The 19425-nt window shown below is 45.9% G+C and overlaps 1 protein-coding gene across 3 annotated transcripts in view; it reads left to right on the top strand.

The window, feature by feature from the left end:
• NSMCE2 (NSE2 (MMS21) homolog, SMC5-SMC6 complex SUMO ligase) overlaps positions 1-19425 on the top strand; it is a 203322-nt gene that overhangs the window by 27219 nt on the left and 156678 nt on the right. The window lies entirely within an intron of this gene.

The following is a 19425-nucleotide window of genomic DNA, read 5'->3' as shown; positions in this document are numbered from 1 at the left end:
TGTGTGTGTGTAATTGGTCTGTCCAATGGTAAAGACCAAACACAACTTATTTCCTTAGATCCACTTTCCTATTTGCTTGATCATAGGGTTGCACTAAGGGCACAATAAAGGTGTGACCAAAATGCACAAATATATATTCTATGCAGCTCTTTACATGCCAGGATTGTTGTTGTTTAGTTGTTTAGTCGTGTCCGACTCTTTGTGACCCCATGGACCAGAGCACACCAGGCACTCCTGTCTTCCACTGCCTCCTGCAGTTTGGTCAAACTCATGCTGGTAGCTTCGAGAACACCGTCCAACCATCTTGTCCTCTGTTGTCCCCTTCTCCTTGTGCGCTCTGGTTTCTGTCTCGGTGTTCCGTTGCACCAGAAGCGGTTCAGTCATGCTGGCCACATGACTCGGAAAGCTGTTTGTGGACAAACTCCGGCTCCCTCAGCCTGAAAAGCGAGATGAGCGCTGCAACCCCATAGTCGCCTTTGACTGGACTTAACTGTCCAGGGTTCCTTTACCTGTTTACCTTACAATATGAAACAAATCACATAATTTCAAACATAGCAAAAGCAGTCATAAACAATAGATAAAGCATCAAAAAGTACACAGCCAAACTGAATCATAATAAGATCTAAAATAAAGATGCAAAAAATAATAAGATCAGTAACAGTAACCAATGTGTGCCACCCCCTTAATATACCCCAGCGCCTTGCAGTTTTTGGGGTTGTAGAATGAATTTGACTGATGCAAGAGGCTAACTGATTGCTGATTGGAGGAGGGAGGGACTTCCAGGCAACGATTAACTTCTGGTGGGAAGTGCTAGAGGTGGAATGTCTTCCTTCTCTGCAGCATTGATTATATAACTGTTTGAAGCAGGAAGATTTGCAAAATTCGTCCTGACGGGAATCTCTCTGAATATTCAGGATCAAGACGAAGAGTTGCCCAAGAAGAATATTCAGGTTCAAGATCGATTAGTTGCACAATATGAGGAAACTAAGTTTCATGGGTACGAGAACAGACCGTGATGTCCTGGAAGAATATAACCCATAAAACTTCCAGTAACGCAGTTGCTAAGTGGCACTTTGATGCAGCGTCGGTAAAAACATCATTACCCTAAGCCTTGAAAAATAGCTAAACGCACACTTCCTGGTCGGTTGTTTGTAGGAATGGCTACAGCAGGATGGTAATTTGGCATAGCAACTTTTACACAGCCACAAGTGGGGAATATGTTAGTGGGGAAACTGAAATTCACCAGTAATCCCAATCCATAGCCCTACTGATTTGATTTCCCCTCCCAATGATCTTTGTGTTGCCATAGCTTTGCAAATTAGCCCATAAAAGGTGTTATCACCCACAACAATGTTTAATAACCTGCTTGTCTGCATATACCTGAGTGAATCACCTGTGCCACGTCAGTAGCCTGAAAGGGAGAGAAAATAACCAACCCCCCTTACCTTATTTATAGTAGTTCTTTCCCCAAATCAGGTTACAGAATGACTTCTTGGAACAGGTGCGAGGGACTTTTGGCCCTCCCGATGTAGCTGAACTATAATTCCCATCAACCACATCACGGCCAGGGATGGTGGGAGTTGTAGTTCATCTTCATCTGAAGGGACAGTGGTTCCCCATCCTCGTCTCAGAGGTCCATCAATTAGATGGAGGGTGGGGAAAGTGGGGTTCCAGTTCTTCCCTTTACTTTCTTTCCTAAGCTTCTCCGCATCACCCCATCTGTCATTCAAACCATTGTCTTAGAAGCCATTCTTGGTTTGCTAAACTGGCCTGTCTGGTGATTTCTCCACACTAGAGATGAAGACTGACTGTGACTCTATGAAGGACCACATACTTTGTACACAGAAGGTGCTAAATCATGGTCTGGGCAACCAAGCCATTAGGTAAAGGGGTAAAGGGACCCCTGACCATTAGGTCCAGTCCGGACGACTGTGGGGTTGCGGCACTCATCTTGCTTTACTGGCCGAGGGAGCCGGTGTGCAGCTTCTGGGTCATGTGGCCAGCATGACTAAGCCACTTCTGGTGAACCGGAGCAGCACACGGAAATGCCGTTTACCTTCCCGCTGGAGTGGTACCTATTTATCTACTCACACTTTGACGTGCTTTCGAACTGCTAGGTGGGCAGGAGCAGGGACTGAACAATGGGAGCTCATCCTGTCGCGGGGATTTGATCTGCCGACCTTCTGATCAGCAAGTCCTAGGCTCTGTGGTTTAACTCACAGCGCCATTACATTAGTACAATTTTTTTATTAATTTTTTTTTGGGGGGGGGAAATACAGTACATTCCAATGAGGATGGAATATATTCAGTTGCCACAAAATGCTAACCAGATTGCTAAGGGTGTCTTCTTCCCCTGGAAAAGCAGTGGGGAGAGGAAATTAAATGGTGTATTCTGAAAGCAAATGGGGTAGACCGGCTCCTCTCTGATTGCCCTAGATCCTCCTCCTTATCCATTCATTTATGTTGAGAAAGTGCCTTCCATTATGGTTTGCTTGTGATGAGGGAGGGAAGACTTTCCTATCGTTGATACCACTGTGCAGACAAGATATCTTTTGTGCTCTTCTTCAGTGATGTGGGGCAGGAATTTTCCCAGTGCCTTAATTTTCAACAAAGAAGTTTCTGTTTCCATAAGTTATTGGTAACCACAGATATACGTCAGTTGCAAATACATTATTAGGCAGGTTTGGTTTCAATGTGTTATTATCTGTTTTACCTTTGTTTCCTGAAAGCAAATAAAGGCACTAAATTAGATCGCTCTCTAAAGCATCAGAAAATTTGCCCTTGCAAATGGAATATTCCCCAATGCAAACGACCTTAATGTGGGTAGGGAAATTTTATGGAAAACCCACATCACGACTGTTCTGCCCATTTCTGAGATCCCTGTCGGGGGGAGCCGTGTGTTGGAAGTGGGAGGTGGGTTTTGCATTTGCTGCTGCCGCTGTGTTCTCCCACTTGCAGGGCTTACGTTTTTCTTATAGGAGTGGAAAGCAGCCACGCAACATGGCTGGATAAAAGGATGTTGTAGGCTGAGCTGAGAGGTCCTCTTTTTAGTCGGGCTCTAGCCGTTCGAGGCTGCTCACCTGTCAATGGCACGCGGTCACAGTGAGGTTTCTCACTTGCTATTCAGGAGCATTGCCTCTAGCCGTGGAGGCAGCACACAGCCATCTTGGCTAGTAGCCTCCTTCTCCGTGATTTTTTCTAACCCGCTCCTGGTGAACTGCAGGATCAGGTTTAAGGTGCTGGTTTTAACCTTTAAAGCCCTATACGGCCTAGGACTCTGGTACCTACAGGACCGCCTCTCCCACGGAGGACCTTACGGTCTTCAAACAAAAACATCTTGGAGGTCCCGGGCTTCAGGGAGGTTAGGCTGGCCTCAACCAGAGCCAGGGCTTTTTCGGCTGTGGCCCCAATCTGGTGGAACGCTCTGTCACAAGAGACTAGGGCCCTGCAGGACGTGACATCTTTCCACAGGGCCTGCAAGACAGAGCTGTTCCACCAGGCCTTTGGCCAAGGCACAGTCTGACCCCATCCTTTGGTAATCCTCATAGAACCCTAGCCCAATGGTTGCCATTAATTTGATTCTGAATTGATTTTAGAATGCATTGATTTTAGAATGTATTTCAATTAATAGATTGTGATTTTATGTAAACTGTATTACTTTTACTGTTGTTAGCCGCTCTGAGCCCGGCTTCGGCTTGTGAGGGCGGGTTATAAATATTTTCCCCCCCATTATTATTATTATAAGCCTTCTAAGTTGGTGGCCATCGCTGCTTTCGGTGGAGGCAAATGCCATAGTTTAGCTATGTACTGCATGGTTAAAAATAAAGGACCCCTGGACAGTTAAGTCCAGTCAAAGGTGACTATGGGGTTGCGGCGCTCATCTCACTTTTCAGGCCGAGGGAGCCGACATTTGTCCACAGACAGCGTTTCCAGGTCATGTGGCCAGCGAGAGTAAATCGCTGCTGGCACACAGAGGACAGTGACGAGTGCCAGAGCTCATGGAAACGCCGTTTACCTTCCTATCACAGTGGTACCTCCTGTGTTTACTCAAATCTAATGCTTACCTTTTTGGGCCAAATTATGTTGCGAAAATTAAGGTGCGCATTAGATTCGATGGCACATTTATATTCGCCAGCAAATAACCTTTTTGGGGTTCTAAGGTTCTGAAACTTGAGGTGCACATTAGATTCAGTGGCGCATTAGACTCGAGTAAATGCACTATTTGGGACGCGGGTGGCGCTGTGGGTAAAAGCCTCAGCGCCTAGGGCTTGCCGATCGAAAGGTCGGCGGTTCGAATCCCCGCGGCGGGGTGCGCTCCCGTTGCTCGGTCCCAGCGCCTGCCAACCTAGCAGTTCGAAAGCACCCCCGGGTGCAAGTAGATAAATAGGGACCGCTTACTGGCGGGAAGGTAAACAGCGTTTCCGTGTGCTGCGCTGGCTTGCCAGATGCGGCTTTGTCACGCTGGCCACGTGACCCGGAAGTGTCTCCGGACAGCGCTGGCCCCCGGCCTCTTGAGTGAGATGGGCGCACAACCCTAGAGTCTGTCAAGACTGGCCCGTACGGGCAGGGGTACCTTTACCTTTACCTTTAAATGCACTATTTATCTACTTGCACTGGTATGCTTTCGAACTGCTGGGTTGGCAGAAGCTGGGACAGAGCAAAGGGAGCTCAACCCGTCGTAGGGATTCGAACCGCCGACCTTCCGATCGGCAAGCCCAAAAGGCTCAGTGGTTTAGACCACAGCGCCACCTGCGTCCCCCTATGCTGAATCCTCTGGCGTTCAGCTTCATGGGTATCCCCAAGTTCTACTGTTATGAGAGAGGGAGAAAACCTTTTCTGGACCCACTTTCTGTATGCCACGGGGTTACTCTTTTAATGTGACAATTATTTCTCTCCACCCCCACCCCCCAATTTCTTGTTGATGTTTCGATGGCTGAAAAACATAACTAAATTCACTTTGCATCGTAATTGTGGAAGGTGAGAGAGGGGCACAGTTGGACTCCTTTTTGTTTCAACTCGCCCCCGCCTACACAGGAAGTGTAGGAAACACAATGTTTTTTAATCTTCCAGTTATAGTATTTGTGGCATTTTGCTAATCCTTCCAAGTCTGGGGCAATAAGCTTCTCTCTGAATAAATCGAGTCCTGTTGTGAGCTAAAGCTCTGATAAGTTTCATTTTCCAAATCCGGTTGGTCTGCATTTTTGAAGTGCTAAAACTCTGAAATGGGTAAAAATCCTTTCCTGCATTTTTATAATCTATTAACGTCCCAAGTGTTCTTTCTTTTCTCCTTTAAGCAGATAGGGGGAAAATGCCATGCAGGCTGATAACCTGCATTTTGATTTTTTCCAACGCCGGTTCAACATTTCTAAAACGTAACTAGAAATGGCACAATTTGCTGGGGAACTTTCCCGAACGCACCCCTTTGAAGCGAATGACAGATGGCAATTTAGTTCATCGAGCCCATACGCCTTCAGAATGAATGGGCATTCCTCACTGAAATCACAGAAGTCAGGCTGAATAAGACATCGAGCGGTGGCGGGGAGAGAATTGAGGACCCTCAAAAGCTCCTTACACATCCCAAACTGCCCAAAAAAATAATAAAAAAAATTAATAGGGAAAACAATAATGTGCAGAATTAATTATTCAAAACCAAGAAATTACTGTTCCCCCATTTTGCATAATGTACGTCACATGTGGCAGACTTCAGCCTTACAGAATCTATGGCTTCTAAAATTACAGATGTGGGGATGCTTTGGCCTTCCACATGTTATTGGGCTACAGTTTCCATCATCTCTGTCATTGCCTATGCTGGCTGGGTCTGATGAGAGTTGGAGTCCAGCAGTATTTGGGGTCTCTTCCCCCCATTTTATTATCTCTCCAAGGTCCACTAATTATAGTCGGGTGCGATATGGTGCAGGGCCAATTTCCTGCTATGCTCTGTGATGCACACACTGGAATGTTCCAAAGGTAATGTGCAGCTAGGGATCCTAGCTGTCTAATTTAGTGAAGCAGGGGGAGCTGTTGCTGTTCAGCAGAAAGTGGGAGTTGGAAATCCTTGCAGATCTACGGCGGTGGTCTCCTAGTGATCTTTCTAACCTTTTTTTCTACCTACCCCTAATGTATACAGGTTGCATAGTCCATCTTTTTCTTGATGTAGAATTTGGATTGTCCGAGTGCAGAATTGCTGGTGTTTTTTCCCAGCTTGACAGCCTTCCTAATGGCTTCCTGGGAGCTTTCATACAGTAAGTGTGAGGTGCTCTGTGATGTGCCTCTGAGCTGAGCTGCTGTGCGTAGGGGGAAGCTCAGTTGTGGTCTCTCGCGCTGCTTGTCATGTAGAGTTATTTTAGCTCGTGGCTTTCAGGGTTAAGAGCTTCGGCCACTGTGAAAGAGTATGAAAATGACTAAGAGGACAACATGTAACGAATGAAGCTTTGCAGGGTTAAAGAAAGAGAAAAATGGTGCAAAAAGTATAAAGATAGAGGTAATCTGCATTAGACACAACAATTTAGGAAGAGTAAAAATTTCGAGGTCTTAGAACAAAGGAAGGAAGTCAATATTTGTATATGTATGTAATGATTAGAATGATGATACGGTTTTATTTGTAGATGTATGGGGTTTTTTGTGTTCTTTTTTCTTTTGTGTTTTTCCCCCTTGTTTGTACTGTTTTATTTTGGATTCAATGTTTGTAATTTTTGTTGTAATTTTGCATTAAAAATAAAAAATAAGACATTTTAAGTGTCTCTCCTCCTTGTGTGCAACCACTCTCCTTCGACCATTGTTGTTACCACCCGTTCGCTTTCTTCTTGCTGTGGGGCCAATCCTCAGTTACCTACCAGCAGGGGAAGACAAGGCACGTGGAAGTCATTGCACCTCCTCTTTGATCTTCTCATGGTTCACCTGCTCAAAGCGGGCATGCAAGCAGCGAAGAGGAGGAGTTCTGTAAGGTTTCAGGAACAGGCATTGGACCATCCATATACAGTCATACCTTGGAAGTCGAATGGAATCCGTTCTGGAAGCCCGTTCGACTTCCAAAGCGTTCTGAAACCAAAGCACTGCTTTTGATTGGCTGCAGGAAGCTCCTGCAGCCAATGGGAAGCCCTGTCGGACATTCGGCTTACAAAAATAGTTCGCAAACCAGAGCAGTCACTTCCGGGTTTGCAGCGTTTGGGAGTCAAAACTAAGCTGTTCATAAACCAAGGTATGACTGTATTCCATTTGGTGGGGTGTAGAACTTGGCAATAATAATAATAATAATAATAATAATGACAAACCTAGACAGCATCTTAAAAAGCAGAGACATCACCTTGCCGACAAAGGTCCGTATAGTTAAAGCTATGGTTTTCCCAGTAGTGATGTATGGAAGTGAGAGCTGGACCATAAAGAAGGCTGATCGCTGAAGAATTGATGCTTTTGAATTATGGTGCTGGAGGAGACTCTTGAGAGTCCCATGGACTGCAAGAAAATTCTGAAGGAAATTAGCCCTGAGTGCTCACTGGAAGGACAGATCCTGAAGCTGAGGCTCCAATACTTTGGCCACCTCATGAGAAGAGAAGAGTCCCTGGAAAAGACCCTGATGTTGGGAAAGAGTGAGGGCACAAGGAGAAGGGGACGGCAGAGGACGAGATGGTTGGACAGTGTTCTCGAAGCTACCAGCATGAGTTTGACCAAGCTGCGGGAGGCAGTGGAAGACAGGAGTGCCTGGCGTGCTCTGGTCCAGGGGGTCACGAGGAGTCAGACACGACTAAACAACAACAACAAGAACTTGGCAAACGTTGAGATGTAAGCATTGAGCTCATCAAACATGGTAAGCCTGAATGCTACCAGAAAGCAACACAGTCAAGCTTAGACTGAGCCTCATATAGGAGCCGCAGTTCTGCACCTTCAGTTAAAAGAGCCCTTGCTTGCTCCAGTAGTTTTTTACTCTGGTAGAGTGTGGGAGACTGGTTCGATTGGGACTTCTGTAACCGAGTCCTCAGGCTTAGAGGGTGGCAGTGCCACCTCCTCGGGCTGGAGGGGCCCTGCTGCAATGGGCCCATCTTATGGACATGCTCTTGGGGCTTAACCCTACATGCCGTTACATGTCCAACTCAGAAAGTCCTCAATCTCATCCCTCAAAGAACAGGAATCTGACCCCAGGGTCATGATGCCAGGTGCACAACGATGCTGATATTTCACTTCCCTGAGCTGCTGGCTCTGGGACTCCATGAAGGCTGAGTGGGAACTGGTGTCTGCAGACTGGGAAGGAGGAATGGGACCATAAAGGGAAGCCATGTGCAGGAAGGCAAATATGTGGATCAGCGAGGAGATGTATGGCAAAGCCAGGTAGGGTAGTGAGCTGTATAGACTGCTTGCAGCTAAAGGACTGTAGATTGGTAGTAGCAAAAGCTGCAAACTGTAGAACTGACCTCTAAATCTTCTCTCCGCAAGTGGCAAGAGCGTCTACCTGCTGGTTTTGTACAGGCTGACCCAACCAAGCACATGGGCAGAAGTTGATGCATGAGCATGTATGAGAACATGTATGCCGCGGAACATTTCACTTCAGGTTTCTTAAATAAGGCTGCCAAACTCAAAGGAGATACTCCTTCCTTTGCCCTGTGTGTGGAGGTCAGTTGCACCCTGCGTTGAGATCTTCTGCTGTGGCTTTCCACATGCACTTATGTTGAGCTAGTAGAAAACTTCTCCTGAGAGTGGCGTCTACCTTTTCTTCCTAAAGCAACTCTCCCCCCATTGTAAAAGATTCCAGTGGCTCCATTAGTTCATGTGGGATGATGGACAGGCCTGTTGGCCATTACCATTGCCCCATATGATCCACGGGTACACCTCAGAATACACACAGTCCTCTTCTCTTGAATTACTGGGGAAGATTGGTAGTTGCAGGAAAACTCGAGGCCATTCCCACCTCTGATGGCTTTCCTGCCGGAATTCTTGCTGGTGGACCCCCTTCTAGGTTGCTGGTCCCATTTTGGTGGCAACAGAAGTGGGCAACAGCAGTGGCACTCCCACAATCCCCGGGCAGCTGAGTCTAGGAGCTGCCTTAGTTTCCCATGACCCTACGCTTGGGGGCATTGTGGGAAATTAAAAATGGCAGCTCTGGGTTTCCCAGTGGGTGCTGCTATTTTAGTTTCCTACACCTCCCCTGGGACGCGGGTGGCGCTGTGGGTTAAACCACAGAGCCTAGGGCTTGCTGATCAGAAGGTTGGCGGTTCGAATCCCCGCGACGGGGTGAGCTCCTGTTGCTCGGTCCCTGCTCCTGCCAACGTAGCAGTTCGAAAGCACGTCAAAGTACAAGTAGATAAATAGGTACCGCTCCAGTGGGAAGCTGCTCTGGTTCGCCAGAAGCGGCTTAGTCATGCTGGCCACATGACCCGGAAGCTGTATGCTGGCTCCCTTGGCCAATAAAGCGAGATGAGCACCGCAACCCCAGAGTCGGCCACAACTGGACCTAATGGTCAGGGGTCCCTCTTTACCTTTACACCTCCCCAGAACAATGTTCAAGGCCACTGTGGGAAATTAAGATGGCGGCTAGTTTCCCCAATGCAGCTGCCCAACACAGATTGTGAGGTATCAGGAAAATAAATTGTTAAAATAAGGTCTGGTACCCTGTTAGGCCGCAAAAGTTGCCCGAGCATGCTTTGTGCAGGCCTGGGGAAGTTCTTTCAGGGAGAATAATGGCTGCCATTATTGATTTCTCCCACAAGGAATGTCACGGCTCATTGGAACATTTTGAAAGCAACTGTTTTGGAGGAAGCCTGGGCTAGGGCGACACCACATACATTTGGAAAGCGAGGAAGTGCCAGTATTGATACCTGTGGAGATTAGAGACATGCATTTCCATGTGATTTCGGTAGCCCATTGGCTGGGCCTGCTGAGTTTTATTTTTATTTTTCCTTCTCAAACATGTTTTCTGTAAACTCTCGGTGCATTGTTTGGTCGCATGACTAATGCGTGTTAGCGGATTTGTGTTAGGTTCTGAGTCACCGCTTTGTTGTATTATGACTTACCTCCCTATGGAAATGAAATATGGCAGAGGACTTTAACCTTTTGTTCCTGGGATGTGTTTTGACATAGCCCTTCTGTGTCAACATAGCCTCTTGTTATGGGACAAACATTTTGGCTGGTGAAAGCCTTCTCTTTTTTTATTTCTTCTTCTCCTTTTTAAATAAAAGGGCATATTATTCCTGACTGCTTTTCATTTAGAAAATAAAGCTGAGACAAGCCATATGGAATACCCACCCTGGAATGTGTAGTTGTTTTTGCATTAGTTCTCGCCCTGGAATCCAGCCTGCTTCTGACACCGTTTAAATTTGTAGGACAGTATCCAAAGAACTACATGGTTAATTCCATATGTCCTCTGAAGCTATGTATTTGTATTTCTAGAATATCAGCCCTCCTCTCCCAGGGGACAAACTGCTTTCGTAACTCAGCAAGTGTTTCAAAAGCAATCTGTAGTATACCATGTAAAATGTCATTATTATTATTATTATTATTAATGCTAATAATAGGAGTTGTGAGCAAGTCCCCTGGTGCACCTAACTCATTGCCTTTACAAGGTCTTAGATGGTCCAGAAATTGTTGAGAACTCTGTGCCCCCCAACTCAATTATTTTTTAAAAAAAAAACACTGTCCAAATGAGAGAAGTGGGGACTTACCATATTTTTCGCTGTGTAAGACGCACCAGACCACAAGACGCACCTAGTTTTTGGAGGAGGAAAACAAGAAAAAAAATATTCTGAATCTCAGAAGCCAGAACAGCAAGAGGGATCGCTGCGCAGTGAAAGCAGCAATCCCTCTTTCTGTTCTGGCTTCTGTAATAGCTGCGCAGCCTGCATTCGCTCCAAAAGACGCACACACATTTCCCCTTACTTTTTAGGAGGGGAAAAGTGAGTCTTATAGAGCAAAAAATATGGTATATCTAACATAGCACTATGTAAGCATTTTGTCAGCACAAGGACTTATGCTTGTGGAATTGGACTTCTCCCCTCTCCCCTCCGCCAATGCACCCCATGAAATCTTTTCTGGGGGTTTATCCAACCCTCCAGAAGAGATTTGGGTAGGGTTAGGCCAGAACAGCAGGGAAAATCCCTTTGCACAAGCGAAAATTTTCACGCTGACAGGACCCTGACATTTGATGCAAGACATGATATCTGGTTTCAGTGTTAGAAGACATATGAAAGCAGCCCTGTATAGGGAAGTTTTTAATGTGAAATGTTTCATTACATTTTTATATGAGTTGGAAGCCACCCAGAGTTTCTGGGGCAACCCAACAAGAATAACAAAATTAGTATTATTAAATGCTTACCAGGAAGCAAATCCTATTGAACCCTGTGAAATCTGCTATTGCATTGGCATGTCTAGGACTGAGATACGAAGGTACCTTCCATAGCATCCGCCAATGATTAATTTAGCAGTTACTCCCTTAACTTGAGCTGACTTTTACACACTTGAGAGAGAGAGTCCCAATTCTTTGCTTTGCTTTTCATTGTCCCTATCTGTGTCATGCTTTCGTTGTCTTGCTAAAGTCTTTGACACCTCAGTTTCTCTGGAAGGACCGTGCAATAAATTCTGCTGCAATAGGACATGCCTAATGCTGAACCGTTCTGGGGAACCCTTGATTTCTTGGAAGCTTGTAAGAGCTTTTGTAGCGGGAGGATAGTGGACAAGCTTCTTTGAAGAACAGCTTGCCCAACTCTGCCAATTAAGTGCCCGTCCACCACCAAGAGTTGGATGGGTTTATAGGCACACATAACATGATGGCGAAGTCCATCAAACCCAGACAACATCCCACACAAATTGGATGCATGCCCTGCATAAGCCCAATGGTTTCCTTCCAACATTTGTTTTGCCATAGCTCAGTTGGTTATTAGAGCGTGGTGCTGATAATGCCAAGGTTGCCGGTTCGATTCCCATATGGGGCGGCTGCATATTCCTGCGTCGCAGGGGGGTTGGACTCAGATGATCCTCGGGCTCCCTTCCAATTCTACAATTATATGTGTCTCTACAATAATATGATTTCAGAGTTTTGAGAGAATTGAAGAAGAGAGTATTGGTGCTAACTAAAGCAGGTGGAAAAGGCACGAGAGAGAGAGAGAGAGATCAGCTCTGCAATACAGTGCAGTGGTACCTCTGGTTGCGGACGGGATCCGTTCCGGAGCTCCGGTCGGATCCCAAGGTTTTCGCAACCGGAGGTGCCTGTTCTGCGCATGCGTGCGGTGCAGTAGAGCGCTTCTGCGCATGTGCGCGTGACGAAACCCGGAAAAATACTTCTGGGTTTGCCGTGTGCGTAACCCAAAGGATACATAACCAGAGGTGTGCATAAGTAGAGGGTACCACTGTAGTGGAAAATAGCAAGAGGAAAGTCAGCAACCTTGACAGCTCTTTGGTTTGTGGTCTCAGGCATCAGGTTGCTGTTTGAGTAAGGCGGACTTTGCTTCTCTGAGATGCTCCCAATATCTTTTATCCTCCGATTATGAAACAGATCTAAAAGGGTGTGTCTGTGCTGGGATATAAGTGCTGGGGTTGTGGTGCTTTTAGAAGTTGTAAATATGTGATGTTTTATTATGGGGCGACCCAGCCGAATGGGCGGGGAATAATATAATAATAATATCCTGATACTGCTGTACTACAACTTACACCATCCCTGTCCATTGCCCACATGCTGGCACTAATAGGAGTTGCAGTCCAACAGCAACTGAAGGACACCATGTTGGCAACTCCTGTAAATACATTGCCGCACAATGGGGAAAAAGAGATCGCTGTAACTCGGGGAAGAAGAATCTGCCTCCCCATACCCACATATGTTTAACTACAAGGCCCTTCATCCCTGACCATCGCCCTGCTGCCTGAGGTGAGGGGAGTTGCTGTTGCCATCTGTCTGTCTTGAGAGGCAATGGAGTGTGCCTCCGGGGGGTGAAGCCAGAACTGGTGGTGCTGACCTTTAAAGCCCTAAACGGCCTCGGTCCAGTATATCTGAAGGAGCGTCTCCACCCCCATCATTCTACCCGGACACTGAGGTCCAGCACCGAGGGCCTTCTGGCGGTTCCTTCACTGCGAGAAGCCAAGTTACAGGGAACCAGGCGGAGGGCCTTCTCGGTAGTGGTGCCCGCCCTGTGGAACACCCTCCCACCAGATGCCAAAGAGAACAACAACTACCAGACTTTTAGGAGACACCTGAAGGCAGCCCTCTTTAGGGAAGCTTTTAATGTTTGAGGCATTACTGTATTTTAATATTGTGTTGGAAGCCACACAGAGTGGCTGGGGAAACCCAGCCGGATGGGCGGGGTATAAATAATAAATTATTATTATTATTTATTATTATTATTTATTATCCACGTGAAGTGACCTCCCCAGGGTGCAAGCCTGGGCAGTGTGTCTGGAGGTCCTGGGATGCCCAGATGACAAGTCCCCTCCTGTCAGCCTCACTGATGTGGTCCAAAGGAAAACAGAGCAATACGTTTGGCACCAGCTTGGCTGCAGGTGTTGCCGGAAGGAGGTGCCCAAGGTGCCACTCACCCATTTCTCACCTGGGTAGAAAGGTGGAGCCCCTTTGGTCCTGGCAGAGGCATCTTCATAATGCTGCAAGTTCTCTTTCAGGCCGTGCGACACATAGAAATAATGCACTGGGGCAAGGGAACTGGAGTGGGGAGTAGCTTGGAAAGAGGAGTGCCTTAGCCAAGAGTCTGGGAAGAGGGCCATTGAGTTGCCTAGACTAACTGCTCCCCCCCCCCCAAAAAAAATAATTTGTACGGTGGACGCTGCGGGTTGTGAATGTGATCTGTGCGGGAGGCACCTTCGCAACCTGCAGCACTGCTTCTGCGCACGTGTGGGTTGCGGTTCGGCGCTTCTGCACATGCGCAAAGCATGATTTAGCGCTTCTGCGCATGCACGACCGCCGAAACCCAGAAGTAACCCGTTCCGGTACTTCCGGGTTTCGGCGCGTCCGTAACCCGAAAAAACGCAACCTGAAGCATCTGTAACCCGAGGTATGACTGTACAGTGGTACCTCAGGTTACATACGCTTCAGGTTATATACGCTTCAGGTTACAGACTCCGCTAACCCAGAAATGGTGCTTCAGGTTAAGAACTCTGCTTCAGGATGAGAACAGAAATCGTGCTCCGGCAGCGCGGCAGCAGCAGGAGGCCCCATTAGCTAAAGTGGTGCTTCAGGTTAAGAACAGTTTCAGGTTAAGTACAGACCTCCGGAACGAATTAAGTACTTACCCCGAGGTACCACTATATACCTATTGGTCTGGGCACACTGAATATGCAGATCTACAGCACTTGCTTATTCTTCCACACAGAAGCAATGGGATTGCAGCAACCCTTGGGTCTCCTTGCAGTTTTCAGTGGAATCCAGTAGGTGGTGGAACACGACTTTCAGAGCACCCTGCTCAGCAGGGATGCATAATAAGCTGCAGTGGCCTTGGAATCTGGGAGGTGAAATGAGATCAGGATTCCTAGGTGGTGGTTCGGGGGGCAGGGAAAGAGTTGCGCTGAAATGCTTGATGGGGCCTACCTGGCATTTTTTTACAACCAGAGTCCAGCAGGATAGATCAAACATTGGGAAACGTGGTGATTTAAGAGTGAGGACTTTGCTGTGTGTTTGAGACGAAGGAAAAGGACTGGCGATAGACTCCGGAAATGTCTATTAGGTTGAGGGGAGGGATGGTACTTCCGATGGCACTTTCCCGGTCGGTATCCGAGCATTTATTTTTATTTATTTTTGGCCTTGCTGCTTTCCCCAGGAAAAGCAGCTCATCAACCTTGAATCAGAACAAACTGCAATTTGGGTTTGCTGCAGAACTGTTTTCAGAGGTAAAGAGCGGGTTTTTTGTGGGGAAAGCACCGTGACAAAAAGAAAAGAAAAATGCTCAGATTCAGAGTTTTAGAGAATGCACCTGTGCTTAGAAATGCATCACAAAAGGTAGTCTGAATGAGCCGGACGATGCTGAGCTGATGGGCAGCTTCCTTATGACCTTAACCTACATTTCAGTTGTTCCTATGGAATTCTTAAAAAGCAAGCCTTTTTGTTTTTAAAGTGACTTCCTAGCTGTTATGGTTTTCAAGAACAATCTCGACAACATGGGATCTGGCTTTGATTAGAAACTACTGGAGTTCTGTTATATATATATATATATATATATATATATATATATATATATATTAATTAATAGTGGTCTTGGCTGCCAATGCAACGTCACCCCCACACGATAACTCTGAGGTTTGTAAAAGTATTGATTGATTGATTGATTGATTGATTGATTGATGATAATGTGTATACCACCCTTCATCCGAAAAATGACAGGGTGGTTCAAAATATAAAGATACAAAATGAGAACGAAAAATGCACTTGCAATAAAATAATGCACTTGCAATAAAAAACACTTCCATTGAAATTTGATTTTTAAGTGGGGCAATGCGAGAATGAATTATTAATAGTGAATGGCCTTTTAGGCTTCCTCCACCTGAATAGGAGTTCACTTTTTTAATAATAAGAATTATATGTCACGGGGGGGGGGGAATCAGGATTTTAGAGATGCTTATGTGGGGCATGGCTAAAAAAAGTTGGGTACCATTGTCACCCAATTCAAGATCTCCCCCCCCCCCCAGTTTATATTGACTTTTAATTGATTAATTAGCTAGTGCATTCATTCACATATGAACGAAACAATGCTTCTGAATGGGAAGAAGCATGGTTTGTTTTTAGGGAAGATGCAGATACAAAATGCAAAGAAGCTAACATTTTCTACATGCTGTAGAGATGCTTTATAAAGGACATGCCTACTAGAGATGATCTAAGCTGGTATTAGCCTTCGAAGACACAGGCCTTCACAGTGTGAGAGAGCAGCCATGTATAAACCAGCCAACAAAAGTTAAACCTTCAAATGCAAAAGTTCTGGTCACTTCATCTCAAAAGGGATATTGCAGAGTTGGAAGAGATTCAGAAAGGAGCATTGGATTCCTCATGCTGGATGAGGGCACCAAGATTGGAATTCTGGAAGCCCATGGTGTCCATACAAGGGTTTGGCTTACCCAGCAAGTTGAAAAACTGCAAAGCTTTTCCCATGTCTCTTTGTGCCATGTGTAGGCTAAATTTGCAATAAGAAAAGATGGGGAAAGGCTAATTCAGATAAGGCTGTTGAGGAGAAGGGAAAGAACGAAGTAAGGAAACGATCTTGGAATACCAGGTAGTTTTTTATTGCAGAAACCAGAGGTGCCAAGATCATAATCGGATGAGTCATTATTTTTTTTTGTGGGATGAAAAAAGGAGACAGACTTGTAGATGATGAGATGTGTCTTCATTTATCTTTTTAATTTTCCTAAAAAAAACACCTCTCACCTAAAAAAATTCAACCAGTTCTGCCTTCATGTTCTCTTACCCTTCAGCCAGCTAGTAGGGGCCTAGCTGCTTGCACAGATATTTTTGCCTTCATAATTAGATATAATAAAGCTGAGTAACCTTACTTAATTGCAGCTTGTGGCAACCACTGTATGAGTTGTCAGGGAGGTGTAACTGTATAGAGTGGGGGATGTTTGGAGAGAGAAGTGAAGAATTCAGGAGATGTGTGTTTAATAAATATATATGTATGTATGTTTGTGTGTGTGCTTTTACTTGGGATTATTTTTTGGGGGAACTGCATACCGCATACCCCTGTACAGTCATACCTCGGTTCCCGAATGCCTCCATTGTTGTATGTTTTGGTTCCCGAATGCCAAAAACCCAGAAGAACTGCTGTGGTTTTCAAAAGATTTTCAGAAGCCGAAAATGCCATGTGTCTTCCGTTTTGAGTTTCCCTGTTGCAGCGACATCACCTTGCCGACAAAGGTCCGTATAGTTAAAGCTATGGTTTTCCCAGTATTGAGGTATGGAAGTGAGAGCTGGACCATAAAGAAGGCTGATTGCCGAAGAATTGATGCTTTTGAATTATGGTGCTGGAGGAGACTCTTGAGAGTCCCATGGACTGCAAGAAGATCAAACCTCTCCATTCTTAAGGAAATCAGCCCTGAGTGCTCACTGGAAGGACAGATTCTGAAGCTGAGGCTCCAATACTTTGGCCACCTCATGAGAAGAGAAGACTCCTTGGAAAAGACCCTGATGTTGGGAAAGATTGAGGGCAGAAGCAGAAGGGGATGACAGAGGACGAGATGGTTGGACAGTGTTCTCGAAGCTACCAGCATGAGTTTGACCAAACTGCGGGAGGCAGTGGAAGACAGAAGTGCCTGGCGTTCTCTGGTCCATGGGGTCATCAAGAGTTGGACACAGCTAAACAACTAAACAACAACAAATTGTATTGAAGCTTTTGCTTTCAGTTTTCAGTTGTTGAACGTTTCAGAAGTCGATTGGTCTTCCAGATGGGATTACGTTTGACAATCAAGGTTTGACTGTATATTGAAAATCCTGCCTGACCTCAGATTTGAACCCAACCAAATCTAAAATATAGTACTTTTCGGTGGGGTGCTCAAAATGGTGGTTTCATTCTTCCATAATCCCCTTTGCCCTACCAGTCTGGTTATAAGTCCTTATAGAATCATAGACTTGTAGAATTGGAAGGGATCCCAAGAATCATCTAATGCAGGCATGGCCAAACTCAGCCCTCCAGATATTTTGGGACTACAATTCCCATCATCCCTGACCACTGGTCCTGATAGCTAGGGGTGATGGGAGTTGTAGTCCAACAACAGCTGGAGGGCCAAGTTTAGCCATGCCTGATCTAGTGTAACCTCATGCAGTGTAGGAATCTTGGCTATAGTCCATGATATCTTAAGGCCTGCTTGATCCCTTACATCTTGACTCAATCAATGGGATCTTTGGGGAAGTCTCTCTTGGTGGCTCCCTATGGCTCATGACTGATTAGAAGCCATGCATTCAGTACTGTGGGTCCATTCCTGTCAAATTCTCCCCTAAAATTGCGATTAGACAGGCATCCTCTTTGCCGAACTTCAGGCCTATGGTGTAAAGTTTTCTTGTTCCGGCAGGCATTTTAAGGTTGTGTTTTATGATGAATTGCTATTGTTTTATTGTCCTGTTTTCCGCGGCTTGTTTCTTATACGCACCACGTAGAAATCTGAGCAATTAAGTGGTCTATAAATGTCTTAAATAAATAGTCATTAGCTTGTACAATTTTAATATGCTTGTTACCGTCTTTGGGTTATTAGCGACAGGCATATGTTTAAATCGTGAGCTGAGCTGCTTCCGTATGGTAGGCCTGGCCAGAGTTTGTAGCAGCAAGATTGAACAACAAGGAGGAATGCATGTAGGTTAGTTTGCCAAGACACTCTTAAAAGGAGGACCTTGTGAGAAGGCTCTTATCGGAAGATCTTTCCTTTATGAGTGTCTTGGCATAATAACATGCATATCTTCCTGGTGGCTGTTCCTCTTGTTGCAACCCTTGCTGGATCTCATCAGATAATTGTTGAAAATGTTTGCAATGTAATTAAGATAACTGAAGAAAATGTGTCTCAGTCGAGACATCCCATAAAAATGCAGATATAATTACACCGCCAGCCATCCGAATGCTCTGCCCCAGAAACAGGGAATCTGTGGTCCTTTTGATGAGGTTGGACTACAAGTCCCATCACCCCTGGCCATTGGCCATGCTGTTTGTGGTTGATGGGAGTTGAAGTCTCAACAGCAACTTGAACGTCACAGGTTCCCCATCCCTGCTCTATCCAAATAGATATGTTCTGGATGATGGGAGTTGATCTGTGGATAACCTCTGCCCTGCCCTGGTGTTAGATAATAATAATAATAATAATAAAAATAATTTTATTTATACCCTGCCCTCCCCAGCCGAAGCTGGGCTCAGGGCGGCTAACAACAATAAAAATAATCCAACATTCTAAAAACCTTTCATTATAAAAATTAATTAAAATCAAATTGATGGCAACCATTAAGCAAAATTCTGTGCAGATTGCCAGTGGAGGGGGTCAGGCTGCGCCCTGACCAAAGGCCTGGTGGAACAGCTCTGTCTTACAGGCCCTGCGGAAAGATGTCAGGTCCCGCAGGGCCCTAGTCTCTTGTGACAGAGCATTCCACCAGATTGGAGCCGCGGCCGAGAAAGCCCTGGCTCTAGTTGAGGCCAGCCTAACCTCTCTGTGGCCTGGGATCTTCAGGATGTTTTTATTTGCAGACCGTAAGTTCTTCTGTGGGACATACCAGGAGAGGCGGTCCCGTAGGTACGAGGGTCCTAGGCCGTATAGGGCTTTAAAGGTTAAAACCAGCACCTTAAACCTGATCCTGTACTCCACCGGGAGCCAGTGCAGCTGGTATAGTACCGGATGAATGTGATCTCGCAGCAAAGACCCCATAAGGAGTCTCGCCGCGGCATTCTGCACCCGCTGGAGTTTCTGGGTCAGTCTCAAGGGCAGCCCCACGTAGAGCGAGTTACAATAATCCAGTCTGGAGGTGACCGTCGCGTGGATCACAGT

Source organism: Podarcis pityusensis, assembly GCF_964106645.2.
Source record: "Podarcis pityusensis genome assembly, chromosome: 7".
Classification (NCBI taxonomy): domain Eukaryota; kingdom Metazoa; phylum Chordata; class Lepidosauria; order Squamata; family Lacertidae; genus Podarcis; species Podarcis pityusensis.
The sequence above is the reverse complement of the archived record's forward strand: the minus strand, read 5'-3'. Positions and strand labels throughout refer to the sequence as shown.